Source organism: Felis catus, chromosome B3 (assembly GCF_018350175.1).
Source record: "Felis catus isolate Fca126 chromosome B3, F.catus_Fca126_mat1.0, whole genome shotgun sequence".
Lineage (NCBI taxonomy): Eukaryota > Metazoa > Chordata > Mammalia > Carnivora > Felidae > Felis > Felis catus.
Window position 1 is genome coordinate 87,786,706 of NC_058373.1, and position 24,270 is coordinate 87,810,975.

General features: G+C 37.9%; 1 long non-coding RNA gene across 4 annotated transcripts in view; it reads right to left on the reverse strand.

The window, feature by feature from the left end:
• Positions 1-24,270, reverse strand: part of LOC123386055 — a 308,079-nt gene that overhangs the window by 260,038 nt on the left and 23,771 nt on the right. For all 4 annotated transcript variants that reach the window (XR_006599548.1, XR_006599547.1, XR_006599546.1 and 1 more), the window contains exon 2: positions 12,760-13,276. This is a non-coding gene — a long non-coding RNA (uncharacterized LOC123386055). The remainder of the gene's footprint in view (positions 1-12,759; positions 13,277-24,270) is intronic.

Sequence of the window (24,270 nt, forward strand, 5' to 3'; positions counted from 1 at the left end):
CTATGAATACAGAGAACAAACTGGTGGTTGCCAAAGGGATGAGGGTAGAGGATTGGGCAAAATGGGTGGAGTGGAGTGGGAGATACAGGCTTCTAGTTATGGAATGAATAAGTCATGGGAATAAAAGGTTCATCATAGGAAATATAGTAAATGGTAATAGCATGTATGGTGACACATGGTAGCTACACTTGTGGTGAGCCTAGCATAACATACAGAATTATCGAATCACTATATTGTACAGCTGAAACTAATGTGACATCATGTGTCAACTATACTCAGATTTTTTTAATTAATAATAAAATTAAAATAAAATAAAAAATAAAATAAAAAATAAAATAAAATAAAATAAAATAAAATAAAATAAAATAAAATAAAATAAAATAAAATAAAATAAAATAAAATAAAATAAAATAAAATAAAATAAAAAATAAAATAAAATAAAATACTGATCTCCCCAAAGAAGAGGGGATTTGCCAAAAGGCAGCCTTCAGATTTCAATTGCAGATCATCTCTTCCTCGGGTCTCCAGCCAGCCAGCCTACCTGCAGTTTTGGGACCTGCCAACCTCCACAATTACATGAGCCAATTCCAAGAAAGAGAAAGAGAGAAACAGAAACAGAGACAGAGGAGAAGAGAATGGAAGTTTAAATTACTTAGCTATCACATGAATGCTTTCCTGGACTGTTTTTCATACAGTTGTTTAATGTGGTATAGGCGCAGTCCTAACTTTCATATTAGCTCTAGACCTGGCTACTGGACAGGGACAGTCTTTTACATTATTATCAAATATAGCATTATAAACTGTATTAAACCTGTTTTATCAAGGAGGGTTATAGATTGACTGCAAACTAAAAGGACTTCTTGGGCGCCTGGGTGGCTCAGTCGGTTAAGCAACTGACTTCGACTCAGGTCTTGATCTCATGGTTCATGGTTCGAGCCCCGCATCGGGCTCTGTACTGACAGCTCGGAGCCTGGAGCCTGCTTCAGATTCTGTGTCTCCCTCTCTCTGCCCCTCCCCCACTTGTGCTCTGTCTCTCTCTCTCTCTCTCTCTCTCTCTCTCTCAAAAATAAATGAAATGTAAAAAAAAAAATTTTAAAGGACTTCTTAGCTGTTTGGGGAAATTATTAATTCCAATATAAACTTTTCCATTCCAACAAGCTATTATTTTTTCAATTCTGATGTTATATTTAAAACATATATTAAAGTTATATTTCATATATATATAAGAACTGCTCCCACTCAACTTCATCACCATCACTTTTTACTAATTGCCTTGTTTACTTGAATTACTTATTCAGAACAGCATTTGATTATTCAAAATAATACTGCTTAATTTTAATTGAATCCTCAAGCAAGCCAGCATGCAGCTTCTCAGCTTGCATGGTAATTCATCAATACATTTATTATGCATTTCTTATGGATAGGACATGGATTAAAATAAGAGATATGGTTGAAGCTTTGTCTACTTTTCTTTAGGCAGAAAAAAGAAGGAGAAATAAAATACACATACAAAGAGACTTTTTTCTAAGAAGTCTAAATGCTCTATAGAATCATATCAGTTTTTTTAATTTTTTTTTAACGTTTATTTATGAGTGGGAAAGGGGCAGAGAGAGGGAGACACAGAATCCAAAACAGACTCCAGGCTCTGAGCTGTCAGCACAGAGCCCGACACAGGGCTCTAACTCACGAACTGCGAGATCCTGACCTGAGCCGAAGTCGGACACTCAACTGACTAAGCCACCCAGGCGCCCCCATATCAGTTCTTTTTAAGTTTATTTATTTATTTTGAGAGAAGCACTCAAGTACGGGGCACAGGGCCAGAAAGAAAGAAAAGAGAGAATCCCACTGTCAATGCAAAGTCCAGCACAGGGTTCGAACAGATGAACCGTGAGATCATGACCTGAGCCAAAATCAAGAGTCAGACACTTAACGGACTGAGCCACCCAGGCACCCCTCATGTCAGTTATTTTTAACTTTTATAAGCACCTTTACTCTGGAGAGTTAAAAATATCTGTCTATACTCCAGGGAGTGACATTTTTATCTACAGCCAAAGGATGAATGGCTTGAGACCCACAACAGCTAATTAGTTGGTCCAAAGTCACAGATGGTTCAGTGGAAGAGACTCTTCCAGAACGCAAAAGGCCAAACTCCCTTGGTCAGTGCAGTTTCTGTGACTTATACCACACATTTTAACATATAAAAAAGTAATTGGAAGGACTACAACTGCATTTCCATAGAATTTGTATGGTATCATCACTTGCAAATGGACAGCAGGAACAGAATTCTGCTCTACATTTAGAAGTGGTGTTTTGTTTTGTTTTGTTTTGTTTTGTTTTGTTTTGTTTTGTTTTGTTTTTGCCAGCACAGTGGTTTGTGATTGTTTCATAATGGATCTGAACACTTCTAGGCTAGGATATACTTCCCAGGCCACCAGAATCCTTGTCACTGACTAAAGTCTTATCTGGACTTCACTCTCTTAGGCAGTCTGCTAACGTTGAAGGCCTTTGGGCTTATGTCTGATCTATATGGACTACATACCCTATTTCCAAATTTTATCCTTATTGTTCTTCATCTTTAAAGCCATTTCTTCCTTTTTAAGTTTTTTATTGTCATTCCTTAAATCTTCTAACCCAGTCTCACTTTCATAAATGCATGTTATCAAGTGTATTCATTCAGCAAATGTTTACTGCATCTTTACTAGTATGGTCTACGTCAACAAAAAAGACAAGGCAACCTACTGAATGGAAGAAGATATTTACAAATGATAAATCTGATAAGGGGTTAATATCCAAAATATATCAAGAAGTTATACAGCTCAAAAATCAATAATAATAATAATAATAATAATAATAATTAATAATAGTCTGATTAAAAATGGGCAGATCACCAGAATAGACATTTTTCTAAAGACATACAGATAGCCATCAGACACATGAAAAGATGCTCAACATCACTCATCATCAGGGAAATGCAAAGCAAAACCACAATGAGGTATCACCTCACACCTGCCAGAATGGCTAAAATCAAAAACACAAGAAACAGCAATTATTGGTGAGGATGTGGAGAAAAGAGAATCCTTGTGTACTGTTTGTTGGTGGAAATGCAAAATGGTGCCGCCACTGTGGAAAACAGTATGGAGGTTCCTCAAAAAATTAAAAGTAGAATTACCATCTGATCTAGTAATACCACTACTAGGTATTTACCCAAAGAATATGAAACATTAATTTGAAAAGATATCCACCCCTATGGTAATTACAGAATTATTTACAATAGCCAAATTATGGAAGTGGCCCAAATGACCATCAAAAGATAAATAAAGAAGATGTGATAGATATAGATACAGATAGATATAGATATAATGGAATATTACTCAGCCATAAAAAAAGAATGAACTCCTACCACCTGCAACAACATGGATGGGCCTACAGGGTATACTACATGAAATAAGTCAAAGACAAATACCATATGATTTTACTCGTATGTGAATGTAAGAAACAAATGAGCAAACAAGAGACAAAAAAGTAGACTCAAATACAGAGAACGAGCTAGTGGTTGCCAGAAGGCAGGTGGTGGGGGTATGGGTGAAATAAGTAAAAGGGATTAAGAGTACATTTATCATGGGGTACCTGGGTGGCTCAGTCGGTTGAGCGTCCAACTTCGGCTCAGGTCATGATCTCGCGGTTTGTGGGTTTCAGCCCCGCATCAGGCTCTGTGCTGATGGCTCAGAGCCTGGAGCCTGCTTCGGATTCTGTGTCTCCTCTCTCTGCCCCTACCCCACTCACGATCTCTCTCTCTCTCTCTCTCTCTCTCTCTCTCTCTCTCTCTCTCTCTCTCTCAAAAATAAATAAACATTAAAAATTTTTTAATAAAATAAAATTTCAAATCTTAAAAAATAAAACCTCCCCAGTTGATTTTTAAAAAGTAGCTGGACTTGAGATCCACTTTTATAAACTGTAAGGACTTAAGAAATTCAGAAACCATAAATCTGTCATGGCTGAACAGTCAGGGAAAGCTCTGTGGCAGAAATGGGATTTGACCAAGCTGAGTAGACTGTCAACTATAGTAGACTGCAGACTAACAGGCGGGGAAAGGGCATGGAATTCTCCAGGAATGAGTAATAATATGACAAAGTTAAGAAGCAACATAAGCTGCTATATCTGTGGCTCTGTGAGATCATTAAATTCACCAGAAAGCAGAGAGGGTGCAAATAGGTCAGATAAAGTGGCACCTTACAGATAGTTTTATAAGTAATGGCTTCAACTTCAAGATAGATCAGTGTGACAGAAAGAAGAGGAGAAAGGGAGTCATGACCCTTCCTGAGTTTTATCACAGCTCTGATCTACCGGTGAAGTCCCAAAACAGGTGATTCTGGATTATGATTCCGGGGAAAAGGAGATTTTGTCCCCATTTATGATTCTCAGTAAAATGAAAAGACAAGACTAAATGGCATCTACGATTTCTTACAGATCTAACCTTATGATTCCATTTTGAAGTCCCACTGTTTCATCATTTCCAATGAATCCTTTTAAGCATTCTTTGCTATTCTTTGAATTTTACTCCCCTCCCTTATGGACAGATTAAATTGCCCAGTAATGTGAGCAATGGCGGGTGGTATTTTCATTAATCTCACAATAGGAAGTCCTGCATCTACATTCTAGTAACAATCAAGCTGAATGACACATACCTTTCTCCAAGGCTTGCTCTACAAACTTTGTCACCTTAATACCAATTTTTTTTTACAGAGATAAGGCCTTAAAACACACAGACTAAAGATGGATTCATATGCCACATTGACCTATAAGAATAAAAGTCTGCAACAAATACCATGTTAGATAAATCTGACCTGACAAGCACTTCTGCAGTAGTAGCCATTTTTTTCCAAGAGACTTAGTGATATATGAAGACTCATATACTCGTGGGATAAAGACTACACCCTCTATTTCCAAGTACACTTGATACAACCCCAAATCAATTTTCTCCTCTTTTGAAGTTAGTTCCAATCTGTCAAGATCCATCCCTCTTTGGCCTCATCTCCGGCCATGTCTCTTTTTCCATCATATTATATAATGACTACCATTGCAAATCACAGAGATGAAGATTCAACAGAAGATAAAATGTTGTTGCTGAAATAGAGAATTCAGTATTACCCACTTTGAAACTGTCTTGCTGAAAGCTCATGAGATTATGCTCATAATTCTTGGGACTAATTCTTCTGTTACTTTCCATAAAGTATAGAATAAGGTCCAAAAAAGATTTCAAGGACAAAGGAACTATGATAAAGGTCTACCCACAAAGCAAAAAGCAAGATGAAGTTAATAAAGCCTCTTTTTCTTAAGTCTACTTAGTGCTATGACTCTGTACTATATTAGGGATATCTGATGGTTTATCCAAGTTCCAAATAAAAGACTTACAGGATAAAAGCTGTAGAGGAAATAGAATGATTTACTCCGGAAGTCCTAGTTCTGTTCCTCTTATATGATTTGTGTCCTGACAAACGATCTCTTTAAAAGTGGTGCCAGAAGAGACTCTTAAAAACTGAGAACAAACTGATGGGGGGTGGGAGGGAGGGGAGGGTGGGTGATGGGTATTGAGGAGGGCACCTTTGGAGATGAGCACTGGGTGTTGTATGGAAACTAATTTCACAATAAATTTCATATATTGAAAAAAAAAATAAATAAAATAAAAAATAAAAGTGGTTCCAGGATGTAATGGAACTGACTTCCAATTTAAAAAATAAATAAATAAATAAATTTCCAGGAGAAGAGCATCATTACCAAATCCCTAATTGTTTACTGACCCATGTTGACTATAATTAGAATTATATATAATAAAACATTTACATATTTTATGCATATTTATATATTTATATATAATACATATTTTATACATATATTTTTATATATTATATAATAAAATATTTATAAATTTTATACTTTTTTTATATTTTATTTATGTAAAACAAAGTTTCAAAAGCTAATAAGCTAGTGGATAAGTGTTACAAAACAAAATCTAGTATATACTTATTACAGTGCACATAAAGCTAATCCCATATGTGATGAATAATGGTCTTTCTTAGCTCTAAATTATCAGGGATACATTTATGGAAAACCAGATGTGAACTAGACTTTGATGGATCAGCAAAGTTAACGACCTTAATATTTTGAGGGTACCCTCTGAATATCCCTGTCAATTCTACCCCTAAGTGGATTTTACATTTGTTCCCTTCTCCCCATCTGCTCTACCACTGCCCTAGTTCCAGCCACCATCATCTCTCACCTAGATGACTGCTACAGCTTCCCTTCTGTTTCCAATCCAATCTATTGATTATGTCAGCCTCCTTACTGTTCCTGGAACATACCAAGTGCTTTCCACCTCATTGCCCTGTCTGTAGCTTTCACTGTTGCAGTGTGTCTGGCACATTAGCTGCCCAATAAATACACGCTGAATCAATGAACAATTGTTTCTTCTGCTTTGTAAGTTCCACAAGAAGAGAGACCATATTTGTTGGGTTCCCCACTCTATTCCCAGAAGCCAGCATAGCACTTAAGACATAGTAGGTGTCCCATAAATATCTACTGAAAGAAGAAATGTAGGAAGAAAGGAAGGGAAGGAGGGAGGGAGGGTTGGAGGGAGGGAGGAAGGAAGGAATAAAATAATAAAGCCTATTTGGCCCTATTAGAATTGTTTTATAAATATTTGACAAAATGTGTTCTGAACAATAAGAAATAGTAATAAAAATTCCATAATTGCACCTAAATTAGCCCCAAGCGTTATCACTAACACCTACAGTCTGTATTTCCAAATGCTAGCTAATAACTAAATATGCACGTTTTCCACCATTTTAACGAGGTTTTTTTTGAATCTTAAAAACTACTAGGCACATGATAGAAACTATCTCATAATATCCATATTTGGTAGTTTGATTTCTACAAAATAATTGCATATGCTCAGAGAAACATCATGTTTCTAATGCTGGAGGTAATATTACTTCAGTGACACTATCAAAATGAATTGTACCTCTTGTTAAGTATAGCAAGGGATATGCCATTATCTGTTGGACTAACAAACATATATCATCAAAGCTGTTTCATATTTAGTACCCCAGGGTATACTATGCAATAATAATGCATTATGAAAGGAAAATTGTTTTGCACTCTTCCTTGTAAATTATTCTTTCTTTCCCATCTCCATGGCTTCAGAGATTTTTTTCTTTTAAAAAGGTAACATTGTTAAGCATAGAGATGTGCATGGTACTTGACCAAGGTTAATAACAAAATCATATTTTGTTAGCCCACTAGGAACTTATAATACAGTGTGAAAACAGTGTGAAAACACAGAAAACAGGATGAGAGGATGTCTTTGGTTTTTTGTTGTTGTTGTTATCATATCAAGAGAGCTGCAAAGACTGCTTTTGGTAAGGAATTTACAAAAATATCCTATACTTTGTGGGGTGTATGTAAGGTCTGCAAAGGACAGTTTTGGTCTCATGCACCATAACAGAAATTTCAATCTCATAAAGAGCATTAACTATTTTTCTCAAATCAAAAAAACAAAAATTGAATTCACTTTAAGGTGAAAATAAATAAACTTGAACAAAGGAAGTTTTTAGAACTAAAGTTTCCTAAACTTGAATAATCTTTGATTCTGTTTTAAGAGTACTGGTTCAGGAGTGCTTGGGAATCAATTAAGCCTCCAACTTTGGCTCAGGTCATGATCTCACAGTTCATGAGTTTGAGCCCCATGTCAGGCTCTGTGCTGACAGCCTGGAGCCTGCCTCAGATCCTGTGTCTCCTCTCTCTGCCCCTCCCCTGCTCGTGCTCGCTCTCTCTCTCTCTCTCTCTCTCAAAAATAAACAAACATTAAAAAAAAAAAAAAAAAAAGAGGGCCACCTGGGTGGCTCAGTTGGTTAAGCGTGTGACTTTGGCTTAGATCATGATCTCGCAGTTCACGAGTTCAAGGCCCGTATCAGGCTCTGTGCTGACAGTTCAGAGCCTGGAGCCTGCTTTGGATTCTATGTCTCCCTCTCTCTCTGTCCCTCTCCCACTTGTGCTCTGTCTCTCTCTCAAAAATAAATAAACATTAAAAAAATAATAATAAAAATAAAAATTAAAAAAAGAGTACTGGTTCAGTTTTTATGAAGCAAGATTTCTCTAAGAACAGTACACTGCCATCTCAGGAGTTATTTCACTGGGATTATAGTTGACCTTAATGATTTTCTTGGCTGTCAATTTTTATGATTAATTTGATTGATCTTCCGCTGATATGTTAATAATACAGACCTGATATAGCAAACTATTCAGTTTCATTCTCTGCTTTTCATCATGACCATTAAAAACAATAGTGTACATTATTTCAGTAGATTTATAAGTTAGGCTCTTTATATCAATTTTAATTTCTTCTAACTAGACAGAAAATTGCAAAATATAGAAGAGCTCTAAAAATAATACCATTACCATAATGAAGTCGAATTCAGCCCCAGTCCCATTATACCAGTAACTAACCCAAACGGCTGCCACATGCCCTAGAACCCGGGATAAGTTTGTCTGCAGACAGGGCAAAAAAACAGACAAACAAATAAATACTACTATTCTGCCTTCAAGACTTAATCACTTGTAACATTTTTGTCATCCTTTTCTAGTTAATGCATTTTAAGTAGTCATTCAGGCAATTAAGAGACAAATATTTATTGGGGCACCTGGGTGGCTCAGTCGGTTGAACGTCTGACTTTGGCTCAGGTCATGATCTCACGGCTCGTGAGTTCAAGCCCCGTGTCAGGCTCTGTGCTGACAGCTCAGAGCCTGGAGCCTGTCCCAGATTCTATGTCTCCCTCTCTCTCTGCCCCTCCCCCACTCATGCTCTGTCTCTCTCTCTCTCTCTCAAAAATAAATAAACATTAAAAAACAATTTAAAGAAACAAATATTTATTGATTGCCTACTATGTGCTAGTCATTGTTCTAGGTATTGGCAATACTACTATGAACATAAGAGTTAAAATGTCTGCTCCCATGAAACTAACATACTGATAATGGAAGTGGATAATAAATAACTATATAATATGGAGTGTAAGTACTCTGAAGAAAAAGGATTTCAGCTAAATGGTGTAACTTACAGAAATAAGAACACTGGGAAAAGAAAACATTGAAAACAATCACAAGTGTAGGGCTTTTTAAAAAATTTTTTATTTTGAGACAGAGAGAGAGAGAGCCCACAAGTTGGGTGGGGCAGAGAGAGAAGGAGAGAGAGAATCCCAACCAGGCTCTGCACTGTCAGCACAGAGCTCCATATGGGGCTTGAACTCACAAACCATGAGATCATGACCTGAGACGAAGTTGGACACTTAATCAGGGCTATGGTTTTAGATATATTCCGTTTACAAGGGACATCTGAGTAGTGATGGTACCATATTTTTCCTGTTTGTGGTCTGCTTTTCCACTGGGCCTTTTATGGGGGTTTTCCCATTAAAAAATACATGTATCTGTGGGCGCCTGGATGGCTCAGTCAGTTGAGCATCTGGCTTCGGCTCAGGTCATGATCTCGCAGTTTGTGGGTTCAAGCCCCGCGTCAGGCTCTGTGCTGACAGCTCAGAGCCTGGAGCCTGTTTCAGATTCTGTGTCTCCCTCTCTCTCTGCTCCTCCCCCGCTCGTGCTCTGTCTCTCTGTCTCTCTCTCTCTCAAAAATAAACAAACATTTTTTAAAAATACATGTATTTGGTAATATTAAAAACCTACCTAAAAAATTCACCTATTGGTGAATATTTAATTGTCCCCTTTTGATAATTATAAATAAGAGTTATCAGAAATTCTTTGCATACATATTTTTAGAAATGCCTAATTATTGTTATAGTAATTCCTAAAAATGAAAATATATGATCAAAGAATAAGCACATTTTAATGCTTTTGATTTTTATTGCCAATTTTTTTCTCCAAAAAGATTATGTAAATTTTCACACACACTAATTTGCTACTAAGTATTTTATCTTTTTTTTGAAAAATAAAGTGTTTCTTTTCTATGTTTGATATAATGCAAAAATTAAAACTAGCATTCATTGAGAAATTATTACTTGTCAAATGGTCTGCTATGCATTTACCTGTATCATTTCATTTGAAACTTATGAAATCAAAGTTTTAAGAGCTAATAAATTGTCATCGGCTATTAAGTCAGAGCTAAGATCTGAATTCGAGTCATCTAGTTTAATAACCTCTATTAAATCACAACATTATATGCAACTTAATTAATAAGTGATTTGTAATTAGTGTTTAATTATCAGTGTAATATTAATATATTTTTATATGTTCACTGGATTTTTTGTAATTTTCATGTAACCAACTCATTTGTACATTTATTTTTTCTGTACCATGATAGACTCTGTGGAAATGATGTTGCGTAAAAACAGACACAGGCTCTAACCTCATGGAGGACATACACAGACCAGTGCAGGAAAAAGAGCAAATTCAGGTCAGAAAAAGAACTGCAGGCAGAGGTTTGTTTTTTAAATCCATTTCCAGTATTGGCAACTGTGGAAGGTCAGGGCCAGGACTACTGCTTGGGAGGGCACTCATCCGGACTCTTTAATAAAAGTTGAAGAGTCCTGAGTTCTGTGGCTCAACTAGAAACCCAACTTTTAAATTGCAGAAGTCAAGCCCAAGTTATGGAGCAGCCACAGGACCAATGCAGGGTTTAGGATGTAATGCTGTGGCTTACTGAACTGGAAGGTATGATGGTTATTTTTATGTGTCAGCTTGACTGGGCTAAGGGATGCCCAGATAGCTGGTAGAACATTATTTCTGGATGTGTCTGTGGAGGTGTTTCTAGAAGCAATTAGCATTTGAATTGTTGAACTGAGTATAGCAGAGGGCCCTCTCTAGTGTAGGACATCATTCAATCTACGGAGGACGTGGATCAAAGAAAAAGTTAGAGGAAAAGCTAATTCATTCTCTTTCTGCTTGAGGTATATCTTGACAGAGAGAGAGAGAGAGAGAGAGGATAGAGAGAGAAAGAGAGAGATAGGGAGAGAGAGAGAGAGAGAGAGAGAAATAGAGATAGAGATAGACTTAGACTTAGAAATAGACTTAGAGATAAAGATAGAGATCCCATTGGTTCTGATTCTCTGGAGAACCCAAATACAGGAGAGAATACAAATAGGAGTGTGAGGGAATTCATAGCTCCTCTGCTTGGCAGGTCCCCCACCCATATGAACCAGAGGACCCAGGGTGCATCTTCATGTAGGATGAGGAAAGCACACAGTAGCTTATCCACTTCACCAAGGTAACGTTTCGTCTCTCTAGTTAAAAGCCTCCTTTCTACAGACTCACTAACTTGCAGAAATCTTGGGTTTCCACAGCTTGGAAAAGCAGCATTTTACAGAGAAGGAAACAGTTTCTAAATCAAAATAATGAGCAAAGTGACCTTTGATCGATCACATCATCAGAGATTGAAAAATATGCCACTAGAAATGATTCCTGAAAAAATGATAAATTGAAAACTTCCAGTCAATTCCACCAGGATCAGAATACAGAAGGTATCAGCTAACGATAGCTAAACAGAGGTACCCGCAGAACAGACCTGACAGCATCTTATTTGACACACTGAGGAATTGGTCTTATCAGCTGCTTAGTGTAAAGAACTAGATTTGCCAGAGGATCCTTGTATAGCCTGTATAGTATTGAATTTACCATCATTTAGCTGATGGAGAGTCGAGTGTATATGGTTTCATTAGGAAGTATAGATTCAATCATTCTCATGGAATCCTTTTGTCATCTTCCTAAAATCTAAGCTAAGAACCTCCCTTTCAAAGTATTACTGTATATGGATTCCTGAGCAATGAAGTCAAGATTCTGGTGCCTAAAATGAGCAGAACCAGATGCACAGCCTCTCTCACAGAATGCTGTGTGCAGGCTTATTTCTCGTGGGCATGCTGTACTACTCTTTCATATTCATCATTTAATTTCTTCCTTACAACAGTCTCATGAATTATGCTAGAACAAACACTATTAAGCCCCCAAAAAGAATGGAGAAACTAAGACTCAAAATGGGTGACTGGTCCGAGGTCATAGAACCACTCAGTGAAGCCTGGAATTCTGGCTTCCACCACAAACTCAGTTCTTTTCCATCTCATCAGACTTTCTGTAGCTCATCATGATTTTTAAGTTTTATGGGAAAAAAAGAGAATTATATTAAGACTCTTCAGTTCAATAAGCTAATCATCAAACTTGCTTTTTAAAATGGAGGTAACACAGTTGGTCAGAGGCTGTAAAAACCCTGCCTGTGGCTTTGAGAGCCTTGTTTACTGCTCATTGATCGCCATGACAATGCTACCATAAATAACCCCAGATAAATTGCTATGTATAATCACAGAAGACATCCATATGCATGAGTCACCTGTCAGCTCTCCAATCCCATCATTTCCAGTACCTGTCAACATGTCATCAAGGACTCTGAGTTTGTAACACAAACAAAAACTTACTCTCTCAAGAAGTTGAAAATCACGCAGTGCTACACAGATTTGTGGTTGAAGAAAACAAAATAAAAAGTGCCTGCCATTTGGGACAAAGAATATGTATGGATTCAGCAGATCACTCTGAACTGTTCTTTGACCCCACCCCCACAGTGGAAGTATCCAGTCTCAAGGACAGAAATTCAAACCCACGTTTTACTTGTGGTTAAACAATACCCACTGACCCACACCACATGAACCATAGGAGGCGAGGCATAGAATTTTCTCGGAATCCTCTAGAACAAACTACCAAATGCAAACTTACCTGACATGGTGTATGTCAGCCACACCAATTTTTCAGGAAAGGCTCTTGTCTCTTGGGCAGGACTGGTTGTGATGGTTGAGTATAACCAGGAAGATGTTTAGACTCGGAGGTCATCAGTAATGTAAGGGCAGGTAAGAATCAAAAATCAGGACACAAGGACTAGCCTCCAGGTCAGCAAGGTAAGCAGTATCCAATTCCTCGAACCCAGGAATGGAAGATGAAATTCCATCAGGCCAGACCCGGGAATCAAACAATTCACAGCAAGACAGAGGCAAGAAAGCAGTAATCCACATAGACAATCCATAGGTAGGGGAAGGAGTAACTAAAGGAGTTAGTCACTGAGGAAAAAAGTGAGTCAGCCCAAAGCATCAGTAGTCAAGGCATCATGTTGTAAATTTCATTCTGATACAAGACATATCTCCTCCAAGGGTCTCTTACATACTGGCTGCCAAGTCTCAGCACACAGCTGCAAAGAGATGAGTGACTTCACCTGTCTAGGAGACAGCCTCTGGTGGTTCTGAAAAAGGCAAAAATAAAAGCTCAAATGAGAGCGAGTTTGCAGTCTTTATGAACAAACACACGTGCCATTTAAATAAGGCTAAAAATGCACAAAACTATACCCTGAATCTATGTCCTACCTATAGGAAGTGACTAATATGGGTAACAATAATAATGTTAGTAATAATAACACTGCTACATGCCAGATACCTTTTTAAAAGAATTTTTTAATGTTTATTTTATTTTTGAGACTGAAAGAGACAGAGAGACAAAAGAGAGAGACAGTGAGGGGGAGAGGCAGAAAGAGAAGGAGACACAGGATCTGAAGCAGACTCCAGGATCCATATTGTCAGCACAGAGCTCAATGTGGGGCTCAAAGCCACAAACCGTGAGATCATAACCTGAGCCAAAGTCAAACACTTAACTAACTGAGCCACCCAGGCACCCCAAATGCCAGATGCTTTTTTGCGGAGAACGGCAAAATAATCATAACAATACTAATAGCTAATTTGATCAAGCAGTTGTTAAGCACCAAGATCTGTTTCTAGGTGCTTTACATGTGATGCCTTTTACTCCTCTAAATAATTCTCAGTTAGGTACTGTTATTATCTCCATTTCACAGATGAGACACAGAGGCATTAAATAATTTTTTCAAGGTCACACAGCCAGTGAATCTGGATTTGAACCCATGTTTCCCAACCTCAGCCACCATGCCTATGAGGAAGGTCTAACATGAAACTAGATCTTATGATGGATCAAAGGAGAGAGAAAAATGTTAACTCTACACTCCAAAATCTCCCTTCTCAATTCTGATTCCATCTAGCAAATAGCCTAAAATTCTCAACTTCCCTCCTGTCATCTCCTTCTTCTGATACCTGAAAATGCTAAGGATAGAAAATGGCAGGAAATTGCCATTCACTGAAGTGTATGTCATGACCTGTGGCAGGTTCTCTGCTCAATACTGTATATATGTACCCCCATTCAGCAGCTACCTTTAGAACATTGATTTCTCTGTTCACACATCTCCAAAGCAAGCCAGAAGATCTGAGTGTAACCTTACTAGCAGCCACTGTTGCACAAAGCCAGAGAGCAAATACCAAATTATGCCAAAAGCATAGTTAGAAAGGTGGGTTTCAGAGATGGGGGTAGATCAGTAATGGAAGGTAGATGGGCGCCTGGGTGGCTCAGTTGGTTAAGTGTCCAACTCTTGGTTTTGGATCAGGTCATGATCTCATGGTTTTGTGAGTTCGAGCCCTGCATCAGGCTCTGTGCTGACAGTGTGAAGCCTGCTTGGGAGTCTCCCTCTCCCGCTCTCTCTTCTCCTCCCCTGCTCACGCTGTCTCTCTCTCAAAATAAATAAATAAACTTAAAGAAGAAAGAAAGAAAGAAATGGAAGGTAGAAGCAAGAAGAGAACTTGTGAAGGTCTTGATTAACACTATAGAATATGAGCTCTATGAAAGGTGCCTAGATGCTTGTGTGTTTGCAATAGACCTTGGTGTGAGCAAGTCAAGGTATCTGAAGAGCCTAGAATAAAAGAAACAAGTTCTTTGAAATTCTCAAGGTTGGGCCAAGCTCAGCATTCCACATTTCCTGTGTGATAAATATAAAGTTCACTCAAAACTATCTTTCCAACCAGTAATGAATATATGGGGACAGTAACTCCTTGTTTATAATCAGATACTGAAAAATTATAAGAAATGGAGAATATAAAATAAAATATAATAAATTTTATAATGAGGGCCTGAGTGGGTCAGTTGGTTGAGCATCCAACTGTTGATTTTGGCTCAGGTCATAATCCAAGGGTCATGGGATCAAGCCCTGTGTCGGCCTCCACACTGAACACAGAGCCCACTGGATTCTCTCTTTCTCTCTCTCTCTCCACCTCTCTTGCCTGCTTGCATGCTCTCTGTAAAGTAAAGTAAAGTAAAAAGTAAAGTAAAGTAAAGTAAAATCAAGTAAAATAAAGTAAAATACAATAAAATAAAATGAGGACATATTGAAAAGAAATGAGGAGTGAATATTATCATGAGTGTGAGAGCAGATAGTTAAGTGGCTGTTTCCATTCAATCCATCTAACCTTTCTCATGAGGGCGTGTCACACATTAAGAAGGGACAAGAAAGCAACCAATTAAACATCTGTCACCACTTTCCCGTTAGTGTTTAATTTTAAACAACTTTGTATTTCCTTCTAAATAAGAGTTGATTATTCAGAGGAGAGCTGGCTGCTTTGTACATGACTTTGGCTTGGCCTAGACTAGCATTAATCAGTCAACACATCATGCTGAAGCCTGCTGGTTCAAGAAGATGGAAAAGGAACATTTTCACGATGGTTCAGCAAAGCTGCCTGTATGAGCACTTCTTTCATTGACAGTAACAAGATTAATGAATACAGCCATCTGGGCGGTGCTGTGAACATTACTCTCAAGCTGGTTTTCAAATACTGTTAACCAAGGAGCCAAAAATCACGTAATGAAACATATCTAATATCTATATAGCAATACATCTATTAGAGATTGTGGGAAATGCTTCATGTTTTACCTGAATCTTAATTTTTCAGGTCTTAATTACGAGGAGGCTACCCCAATAGCCTTTGTGATGCAAATATAATATGACTATTAGCCCTGACCCTCCTTAAGAAGTCCAAGGATTTTCCCACTTCTGCTCCTTTTGCTCCATGATCAGGATTTATAATACAAGAGGTAGTAAGCCAAGTAGCCAGCTCCTTCATGGTTATCCAGTTATTCAAAAAACAAACTTAACTTTCTCACCTCCCACCACATCCTCTCATATGTCCCTGTCTCCAGCCCATGAAGCTGTTCATCTTTGTCTAAGCACACCATGTCAGACTCTATCCTCGTAAGAACTTTTTCCTGTGTGCACACAGAGATAAAGACAGCTCTGGTATCTCTTCCTCTTCTCACAAGGACACCAGTCCTGTCAGACTAGAGCCCCACTCTTATGATCTCATTTAACCTTAATTACCCTCTTCAAGACCCTATCTCCAAATGCAGTCACACTGGGGGTTAAGGCCTCAACATATGAATCTGGGGGGACACAATTCAGTCAATTGCCTTTCCCAATCACAGATTTGAATTATTCAGAGTATATGAGAACTTGGGCTCAACTAAAAAAATAAAACTACAGGGGCACCTAGGTGGCTCAGTCAGTTAAGCATCTGACTCTTGATTTCAGCTCAGGTCATGATCTCATGGTTCATGGGATTGAGCTCCACATCTGGCTCTGTGCTGACAGCATGGAGCCTGCTTGGTATTCTCTCTCTCCCTCTCTCTCTCTACCCCTCCCCTTGCCTCTCTCTCTCAATTTAAATAAACATTTTAAAATATAGATAAATAAATAAAACTATATATTCATTCATATTAGATATAGTTTTCTTATATAAAATAGAGATCCTTCTATATAATTCATTTGAGTAAAATGAAGAAACAAATTAACCCTTTTTTTTTTTAAGTTTATTTATTTATTTTGAAAGAGAAAGCACACAAGCAGGAGAGGGTCAGAGAGAGAGGGAGACTCCCAAGCAGGATCCACACTATCAGCACAGAACCTGATGCGGGGCTCAATCCCATGAACCATGAGATCATGACCAGAGCTGAAATCAAGAGTCAGGTGCTTAACCGACTGAACCACCCACATGCCCCAAGAAATAAATTAATCTTAACTGAGAGTCATTCTAACAACACTGAGATGTTCATGAGACTGTCATAGCTACAGTTAGTAGCAACAGTTAATCTGAAAATAAGTTTACAAGTAATAAAATACAGAGCTGCAAGGCAGTCAAGTTTGGGTCACATCTTTCAGATCAAACCAATTATGCACAAGCTTCAGTATGATTGTGAGATCTGCAGCTGCCACTGATGATGCACGTGGCTCCTCGAAGCGGTTCAGCAATGTTGCTAAACACTAAATGATGAGACAGATCACCAATATCCAGGACCTGAAATGTAATCAATGCTCTGACAAAGAAACTAGGCTTCTTACATTTCAGCATGGCTGGTTTAAATGGATAGCAGCAGAATACAAAAACAGTTCTTCTCTGTACTTTTATGAGAGGGACACAGAAGAAACCCTTAATAAATGGGACAAAATACAGCTTCACATGCAAGAACAAATTTTGACTGAGCAGTCCCTCTTGGCTCAGGGACTGCAATAGACCTGACAGCTAAGAGTTTCTGCCAAATATCAGCACAGACAGCCAACCCACCGTAGTGAGAGATGTGAGTTCTGTTTGACTAACATTTCACGCTGATGGCTGCTCATCACTGCACACAATCTCCTTGATAAAAACGCACCTAAGAGAAAGCTATTTGAATGTCAAGGGTTTTAGTGTGGATTTAATCACCTAGCAATTCATTTTGATAAAAAACTATTAACCAACTCATAATTTTTTTTAATTTAATTCTACAAATTAGTTTCAATATACTGTGTGATTATACATTCTCTTTCACAAACTGATTTTCTAAAACAGAGGAAGACTAAGAAGCTGATTGCAGAAAGCTGTTCACTTCAACTGTGAGGACTCAAGCAAGCCAGAAAATAACGTTCTGGGAGCAGACTATAGAAATGTTCTCACAGCCGGGGTGCCTGGGTGGCTCAGTCGCTTGAGCATCGGACTTTGGCTCAGGTCATGATCTCGCGGTCTGTGAGTTCGAGCCCCGCGTCGGGCTCTGTGCTGACAGATCAGAGCCTGGAGCCTGCTTCTGATTCTGTGTCTCCCTCTCTCTCTGCCCCTCCCCCGCTCATGCTCTGTTTCTCTCTCTCTCTGTCAAAAACAAACATTAAAAAAATTAAAAAAAAAAAATGTTCTCACAACCTCCATTATACTTGCAAAAGTCATCATTAGCCACACATCACCTTCCCTTACAAAGAGTAAAAAGATCCACATACATATATAACAATGACAAGTATAAAATGACAGGATTGGGGGTGCCTGGGTGTCTCAGTAGGTTGAGCATCTGATTCTTGATTTTGGCTCAGGTCATGATCATAGGGCCATGAGATGGAGTCCCTCATCGGGCTCCATGATGAATGTGGCACCTGCTTGAGATTCTCTCTCTCTTCCTCTGCCCCTCTCTCTCACTCGTACACTCTCTCTCTCTCTCCAAAAAAATAAAATAAAATAAAATAAAATAAAATAAAATAAAATAAAATAATAAAATAACAAGATTGGTTTTCTTATACAACTTGGTTTACTTATACAAGTCTCATTTCTTTGTAATTATAGCAGATATACCTTGAATTACAAATGTGAATACCAAAAAACCTTACAGTATCATGAGCTATAGATTACCAAGTACTGTCATGTACATTATCTCAAATAATTCTTAAATATCCTGAAATATTATTATCCCTAATTTCAGCTGAAGAAACTAGGTTCAGAAAGGCCAAGTAGTTTGCCCAAATGCACGCAGCTGGTAAAGTCTGAGCCAGAACTTTGCCACAAAATCTAATTCCAGCCCTTTTTCCAGTGTACCACTGCTGCCTCCATGTATCTGTGTGGATCCAACCACAACCACATCTGCATGACTTGTAATATGAATCCACCCCTTCAATAAATATTTATTAATCATCTACTAAGTGCTTAGCACTATGTTAAATGCTGGGTATTCAAAGATAAACCACGTAACTCCACTGACTCCTCAGGAGCACACAATCTACTGGGAAGACAGTGACATCATCAGCATTATCAAAAGCATTAGTATTTACCATGTGCCAAGCACTGTTCTATGCAACCTACAAGTATTAACTCAATTTAATCTCATAAAAATTCTATGAATCGAGTAATATTACTATCCCCATTGTGCAGATAAGAAAACAAAGGCAAAACCAAACTGACATAAAGAGTAATAATTAGAAAAAGACAGTGTTAAAGAAGTTCCAATAGAGTAGATCCTATCTGAGCTAAGCTGTAAAACATGCACTGGACTGTGCAAGGTGGAAAAGAAGACATTCCAGGCAAAAGGCATAGCATGAAAAATGTTGCCAAGGCTCAAGAGCTACACTACCTCCTCAAATGTGTTACTGCTCTTTGGGCTCCCTGTCTTGACACATTATTCCGTTGGCGAGAATTTTCTTCCCCCTTATCCAACCTTCTATATTCATCAGGACTAATGGTTAATTGGATGTGGTTGGGAAAAAGAACAAAGTCGAGGACAACTGCAAAATATTAGACTGGAACAACAGGAAGGATGGAGTCGCTATTATCTGAAATGAAAACCTGTGGGAACAGTTTGAAGAGAAAGATAAGGGAAGCTGCAAAAAAGGCCAAAGCAGTGCATCCTACACAGGCAGCATCTGTCTAGAGAAAGATACATCTTTTTCTAATTTGCAATAAGCAAATGTTATGTGAACTCTAAGAAAAATCAAAAGCCTGTTTTTGGGCATGTTAAGGGATTTATTAGATATCCAAGAAAATTGGTCAAGTAAGCAGGTGAATAAACAAATCTGGAGTTCCCTGAACAGATTCAGAAAGGAAATATAATTTGGGCGTTATGAGCTTAATTATATTGTTTAAAACCATGAGACTGGGTAAGTTCACCAACAGAGAGGGAAAAAAAATGAAGGTGAAATGCAAGGACTGAGGTCCAGAGTATCCAATGTTAAGAGATTAGAGTGAAGAGCAGGAACCAGCAAAGGAGACCAAGAAAGAATAACCAGTGGAGTAGGAGGAAACTTGGAAGGTATCCTGGAAAATTAAAGAAAGTAATGTCAAATACCGCTGACAGATCTGAGAAGTAACCCTGGAGTTAGCGATCCAGCAATCAGTTGGTGACTTTGACAAGAGAAGTTCTGGTGAAATAGTAGGGAAGAAAGCTTGACTGTACTGAGTTTAAGAATGGGAAGTAAGGAATTGAAGACAAGAAGAGACAACTCTTTAATAGTTTTGCTGTAAAGAAAAGCAGAAAGGTGGAGCAGTTGCTGTCCGTTGTGTTAACCACTATTTTATTTATTTTAGGTTGGGAGAAACAGAAATGGAAACTATCGTAGAGCAAGGGTAAATGATGATGCAGGAAAAAGAGGACAGAATTCAATGCCCTTGCATAGATAATAAAGAATGGATCCAGGGCACAAGTGGGATGATTGCTACAGCTAACAGCAGAGACCATTCCTCCATAAGCATAGGAGAAAATGCATGTACAGGGGCAGTGATGCAGATGGGGAGGTAGAAGTTGTGAATTGTGAGCTGTGGCGTGTCTATTCCAACTATATTTTCTCAGAGAAACAGGACAGTCATCAGCTGAGAATGAGGACTGCAAAATATTGTGAGCATTACTGGCAAGAAAATTAAAATTTGATACAAAAAAAGGAGTTGTCAAGGATTTTAAACAACAGAAACCTTCATATACTACTGGTGGGCATGAAAATTAGTAGGACTACTTGGAAAATACTGTGATATTATTCAGGAAAGGCAAAGACATGCATATTCTATGACTCAGCAATGCCATCCTATAAAAATGTGTGTGCCTGTAATTGTGGCCCTTGTATAAGAGTAATTATGGTATGATTGCTCTTATAGTAGGTGGTAAAATTATTTAAAAAAAAAAAAAAAAGAAGAAAAGAAACAACCAATCATCAAGGTAGTGTTTACCATTAGGAGGAAGGAAGGGATCTATGATCATGAATGAGCATGCTAAAAGATTCTCAATTACTAGCAGTATCTTCTTTCTTAAACTGGACAATTTGTTAAGTTGCACAAAGAGGTTCTATGTATTTTTATATACTGTTCAATTTCAACATCAAAAAAATGAATTCTGTTATGTTTCTCCAAAGAGTTTTGTTTTCATTTGTCTGTTTATTTCACAAAAAGTTAACTAGGTTGAATTCAAGCTCAGAAAGCTCAGCTCAGTTCTTTAAGCCTTGGCTGGGAAGCTTGGAATCTTCCCACATGTGTGTCATTCAGGGCTCATTCAGACATTTGGGCAATTGATAGGAAGAATTTGGGCTCCCTCTCCACAGCTCTCTCTTTTCAAAAACTACCCCCTTGCATTTCAACTGCTGTGGTTGCCGCAAACTTTAAACTCAGGCTATAGGGTTTCTATCCATGTTTGGTTTTCTATTGTGACAACTGGGACTTAGCTTCAGACTGAAACCTATAAGAAATTGGAAACCCACTCAGTACTGCTCCCTTCCTCCAAAAGTCCACATAAAATACATACGATATGTGCTTACTTTGGTTTGCTTCCTGATGTCTTTAGATGGTTGTTTTTATTTTATGCAAAATTTATAGTTATTTGTGGAAGGGTTATTCTGATAGAGGCTACTAAGCAATTACCAGAAGCAGAAACTAGCACTTGTTGTTTAAATAAATTAAATTAAATAATTAAAATCCAGGAATTTTGTATCTATGTTTCTAGTGCTGTTGTTGTCATTGCTCAATCTAGATAGAAACTCAATGAGATCTTTTTCTTCTCTCTGTGTTTCTTGGTATTCTTCCTTCCCTTGGCACTATAGGATTCAACCTCACTGTCTAATCTTAATGCTGCAAGGGCTAAACAAAATAAGGGAAAAAGTGCATGAACATTTGAAAATATCCCTCTATAAATGCAAATATATCAGGTTAGAGGTAACACATTAGAATAATCATTTGAACAAATTAGGTTGCTGGTTTAGGAGGTCCTGAAGGTGAAGGATACATGAGAGGAGAGAGTACAGAAGGAAACAAAACAAAACAAAACAAAACAGAGCCTGTAAGAGACACAGCTGAGTGAGTCCCCTTAGTTAGGTCTGAGATGTGGTGAAAAGGCTCACAACTAGTAGATGAGGGAGGTGCTCCAAAGACAGCTTAGAGACAAGGAAATAGACAATCCCTAAATTTTAGAATTATAGCCTCATGGCATTTTAAGCCTAAAAGATAATTATCAGATCATCTAAATCTTAAAGCCTTATTCTGGGGACAGGGAAACTGAGTCTCACACTTTGCCTGCCTCATAATTTAGTTAAGGTGCCCAATCCTCTCAGCCAAGTTTCGGTGCTGTCAGATTCTTTTTAACAACCTGGGACCTGTTCACATTTGTGTTTTGATTAATCAATGTTGTGTATGATGGCTTTAGGTCTGAGCCACTCAATTCATTCTTAAACATGCTGGAGAATTCCAATATAGAGCTTTTTGTTCCTTCTCTGTATATCTTGGAGTTTTAATCACAGAAGAGTGAATTGAGGCTTTTTTATGATTGCATAGAATACACCAGGCTCTAACTCTTTTCTAATTATGAGAAAGCCATGTGGCCTCTTATGAATTGCTTGGTATAGTGTCCAGGTATAGATGGCTCATGGGATTTTACAAAGATTAACTCAGATTAGCTCATAAATTTATTGAAGGAGGTATCTATTAGGTGTTCTTGTCAGTCTTTGTGACTGCTATTGACAATAATAAAATGATATGAGTTTCAAACTCCCCTGCCCCGTGCTGCCTTCAGATTTAATCATTAGTCAGAATCTGCATTCTTCCCTAAGGTATCTTTTTATTATCTCAAATAAGAATGACAAGTTGAGATCAGTGAATTTAAGAATTTTATTTTAAATACTACCTCTATTTCCACAGGTTTATTCTCTCCTCTCAATATCTAGGCTACAATAAAAATTAACATCTTCTGGGCAAATCAATATACATCAAAATGATTATAATTGTCTTTTTACTCAAAAGATAGTATGCACTTCTAATGACAGCAGTAGCCAAGTGAAGTAAGAGTAAACCATTGTGCACAACCCAAGATCAAAAGTCACTATGGTTTCTTTTAAAATGATGCACTATATCCCTCTGCCCTCTTCCAACCAATAAGAGCCTGAATAGTAATTTAATAAACAGTCCCAAAGTGTTTGATGTAATCAAAGAGTAATTCTAGGAGTGCCTGGGTGGCACAGTCAGTTGAGTGTCTGACTTCGGCTCAGGTCATGATCTTGTGGTTCGTGAGTTCATGCCCTGCGTCAGGCTCTCTGCTATCAGCCTGGAGCCTGCTTCTGATCCCCTGTCCCCCTCTCTCTCTGCCCCTCTCCTGCTTGCACTCTATCTCTTTCTCAAAAATAAACATTAAAAAGCAAAAAACATCTTTAAAGAAAAAAAGAGTAATTCTCCCACAAGTAATGGGGCTTGTTTTTATTTCCTTCTCTTAAATAGAAAATAGAAATGTTAATATTCTTTTAAAATGTACAAATATTTACCATATTATTTTTGAGACTGTAACTGTATAGCTCAAAGGCAATTTAAAATTTAGCACGTGGGGACACCTGGTTGGCTCAATCAGTTTAAGCAACCAACTGTTGATTTCAGCTTGGGTCATGATCCCATGGTTCATGAGTTCAAGCCCTGCATCCAGCTCTGTGCTGGTGATGCAGATCCTGCTTGGGATTCTCTCTCTCTGCCCCTCCCCTGCTTGCTCTCTTTCTCTCTCACACACACTCTCAAAATAAGTACACTTAAAAAAATTTTTTTGATAAATAAATAAATAAAATTGAGCACTTGGAAATAAAAACAGCATCCATTTGTTTAAGCAACTGCTATGTATAGAGTCAAAGAGCAAAAATCATGTTATACCCAACCCATTGGGGACATTAGGGTCTCTTTTCATGCCCTAGGGATCATTTTGTTTTAATTTCTTGGTTTAATATTAAAATCCTAAGAATATTTTCCCAGATTACTGCTGTTAGTTGCAGTGACAAGCCTGGCAACCACCACAATATATAATCAGAATTCATATGCAAATAAGACACTACATCCTGATCATTTTAAAATGTAAGATAAATTATTTATTATTTCTCAACAACTACCTATGTAAATATACTAGGGAATAAATTCTACCTGATTAAATAAATTTACACAATCAATAACAACAAGCTAGGCTCCGAGATAATACCTCAGATACTGCCATCGGGGTCCCATGCCAGGGCCCTTGCCAATATCACTGGTTAGCACCAATGAAAAGCAGCAGAAAGGGGAAGTGAAAGAGACATCCTTTTAATACTTTGACACCATCTCTTTGCACTAGATTTTTTTTCCA